Here is a 3,710-nt window from a genome sequence, read left to right as displayed (position 1 = left end):
TTAATCCTTAGAGGTAACTGCTCTCTTGAATTTATGGTAATCAGTTATACCCGTGCTTTACGCTGAGGAAATGTATTCCTAAACACTATTTTGCCTGCTTTTTTAAAAAAATTGAAGTCTAGTTGATTTACAATGTTAATTTCTGCTGTACAGCAAAGTGACTCTATACACATATATATCCCCTCTGTTTTGGATTTCCTTCCCATTTAGGTCACCACAGAGCATTGAGATAAGACATTTTTTTTCATTTTTTTTTTTTTTTTTTTTTTTTTTGCATGTACAAAGCTGTTGGTTTATTCAGCTGGGAAGCTGAGGAAAGGCTTCCTTTGGGAATTAACAGCAAAAATGTGTTCATGAACAAGGCACTTTTACACACACACACACAAAGGAACATATTATGGTTATGTAAGCATCAACATATTTTAATTTTTAGACCCCTCTACCTCTTCCCACCTTCCCCTAAAAAAAAGAAAGAAAGAAACAGGTTTTTGTAACATTTTAAAAACCAACTTCATAGGACATCTACAAAGGAACAGTTACTTATACATTCAGTTACACTAACATTATATGGTTTCAGTTCAGTAACAATTTTCCATTAACAAATATTTTTTTCTACCTACTACAATTCCCTCCTTTTTCCTCAAGAGGAGACCACTAAGGTTCAGCAAAAACTACTCATTAGGTTATAAACATTCTTCTCTCTCCTTAAAGTTGCTATACATTTATAGAATTTGTGATTCCATTAATGCTTCAATTTTTTGATGCACAGTGTATACAGCACTTAATTATGGAGAATAGGAAAAAGCAAAACTAAAATAAGGAAGGATATATGATATATCTTTAACGATCTGTTTTCTGATTCCCTTTAGATGCCCAGTTAACCAGGATCACACAAAGGTTTCACTCTTTATTGTAGGTGTGTGAAAAGACTTACTGATCTCATGCATTTTATGTATGTTGATCTCTATGTTTTGACTCATCCAAATAAACACAGCAAGACTCATTTACAAGGATACATATGCTTTCTATTCATCCAGAAAAAAAAAATCTACAGCTAGATGTAGAAAAACAGTGATGCTAAAAAAACTCTCCAGCTTCAGACTGTATTAGGCTGAGATTTTCTGTAGAAAGTTTCTTTAAAGTTAGAAGTGTTCCTGAAAAGTTTGCAATGGATGTGGAAAGTGCATGGAGTACTGCTCCAGGAAACATCATACAGATGAAATACTTTAATCCACTAGCATAAATGCTCTCTTAGTTTTTTCCCATTGGTCTTTGGAATGGGTTTTATTTGCTCTTGACTAAGGTCTGGATGCCAAGTTGCAGGAAATACATTCCCTACAGAACAGGTGTCTGTTTAATCCTCAGGTATGATCTTATAAGCCAGGTTAGCTAGAGACAGCCTGGTGGGAGCCTATAAAATGTTTATGCTATAACTGCAGGTTCCATAATAGGTCTGGGGTAGTGTAGGCTACTACTGCACTACTGCACTCCCTCCCCCCAAAACAGGAACTCCTAAAAGGTGCCTGCCATATGTAGGTCTACCAATATAAAAACTGGGAGATAAATCCATATTCCCACCATTTTTTTAATCTAGTTATTCAATTTAATTCAACTGCCTCCCTAGAAATGAATATCAGAGAAAAGTATGCTCAGAAAGGGAGTAGCTAACTTATCACTTTCCACAATGGCTGTTCCGAAGGTTGGGTAACAAATAGGGTAGTGGCCTCCTTTTCCTTCCCATTAATAATTAGGTATCTAGTTAAGTCCATTAGATAGGCAGAGTAAATTGTGGGGAGAACGGAGTGTGGAGAATAGTCAACTTATCTCTTGCAATAAGGTCCCTTTTGACTCATTCTCTACTGAATTTCTCATTTTACGTCTTTCAAAGGGAATGCTCACAACGAACATCTTCTGTAGTTGAGTTACAGGACTCTTGGGTATTATATTCAGTACTTGATTGTATTTTGGCATATCAGGACAGGGCATAGTTTGGTTGAGAAGACGTTAGTTTCTCGACTGTGGGCTGTGGAGCTGCATTCCTTTCTCAACTGGCAACGCAAGAGATATGAGAAGGAACGGTGGATCTTTATAGTGATGCAGTTAGGAGTTTGTTAACTGCCTTTTGGAACTCAGTGTAGGAGTAAGTAGTGTTGATGGGTTCAGTGCGGGTTGTTTCCTTAACTGTTTTAGTTAACCAGCCACAGCAACGACCAGAAACACACGAATTAGGAATTTGTTTTAGGTACTCGGGTATGGGAGTGGCTGTACTCAATGTTCGGCTGAACTGTTTGGTGGCAAAGTACAGGGCCCCATTTAGAGTGGCATGATCTCTAGAAAGCCGGCTGGGACTCATAAGGGGCTTTTGAAAAGGTGGGACTCCACAAGAGCCTAGAGGAGGCCATTCAGGAATTGGTTCCAGTTTGGGTACACAGTGTCTTAGTCCTGTCTCTTGAAGTGTATGGACTGGTGTTGTAGCATCCAAGAGTTTAGCATGATACAACCAGGAATTAGGATTTAAAGGTTTCCAAGTTGTAGGATATTTTAAAAGGCACTTAACCTGCCAGGCAAGACTCTCAAGAGGTGTTAGGTTGGGCACCACAGGGTCCTGTTCTTCAGAGGAATCCCACTCTTCCCCAGAACTCTCATCTAGGTAGTTAGCGTTTATTCAGCGTTTTCTTAGCGTTTTTTTCTTCCTCACTTTCTGATTCTGATAAGGGGTCAGGAGAGGGATTTCTAGGACCCATTAGAACAGAACAATGGTATAGAAAAAAAGGTACCAGAAAAAGGTACCAGTAAAACACTAACACTGGCAAACAGAAGCAGAAGATGAGAAATCCTTTCAATAGGATTCATTTGTCTGTCTCTCAGTCTGTTACACACACACAGTATTCCTCTGGCTCGCGCCACTGTGCAGTTCTTCGAGATTATGTTGTATATTCTTCACTTACAAAGAAGACAGCTCAGTTCTCAGGACCAGTTCAGTGTGTAAAAGTTAGTCACTTATCAGTGGCACAGGTCAGAGTCTCTCCTTCAAATCCTGGCTACCCAAGAAGAGAAGGAGTCCTCATCTAGGCCAGCTGATTTTCTTAGCATGGTCTCAACTGGTTGTGAAATTATGAAGAGACACTTTGTGTACTCTTTTTTGTTGGCAGGGATATTATATCTATTTGGTAATGAAGAGAAACTCAGTGGTCACCTTCTTTGTCTGCTGGTGCAGCAACTTTTGTGCAGGGGGATGGTGGGGCGAGTTGTCAAGGATCTGTCTGGGGTGCACAGATCCAATGTTTTCCATAGGTAGTGCAAATGCCCTTGGAAACTGGTGACTTAATTGTTAGACTATCTGGAAAGGTAGGCTTAACCTGTGAATGAGAAGACCAAGGAGGATCCTTTCTTCTTTCTTGCCTCATTCCCAGCTGCAAGACCTGACTAAGCCTAGCGCCACCAGCTCTGTTCCAACAGTCACTCCTCCGCAAGGCTCGCATTCCCCACAGTCTTTTCCATTGTGGTTTATCACAGGATATTGAATATAGTTCCCTGTGCTCTACAGTAGGACCTCGTTGTTTATCCATTCTATATAGAATAGTTTGCATCTGCTAACCCCAAACTCCCGATCCATTCCCTCCCTACCCCGTCCTCCCCCTTGGCAACCACAGGTCTGTTCTCTATGTCTGTGAGTCTGTTTCTGTTCTGTAGATAAGTTCATTTGTGTC

At 40.0% G+C, this 3,710-nt stretch overlaps 1 pseudogene; it reads right to left on the bottom strand.

The window, feature by feature from the left end:
• Window positions 1–2,086: 2,086 nt before the first annotated feature.
• On the bottom strand, window positions 2,087–2,744 carry LOC103073877 (DDB1- and CUL4-associated factor 16 pseudogene; annotated as a pseudogene).
• Between the last annotated feature and the right edge of the window lie 966 nt (window positions 2,745–3,710).

This window comes from Lipotes vexillifer, unplaced genomic scaffold (assembly GCF_000442215.2).
Source record: "Lipotes vexillifer unplaced genomic scaffold, Lipotes_vexillifer_v1.1 scaffold982, whole genome shotgun sequence".
Lineage (NCBI taxonomy): Eukaryota > Metazoa > Chordata > Mammalia > Artiodactyla > Lipotidae > Lipotes > Lipotes vexillifer.
The sequence above is the reverse complement of the archived record's forward strand: the minus strand, read 5'-3'. Positions and strand labels throughout refer to the sequence as shown.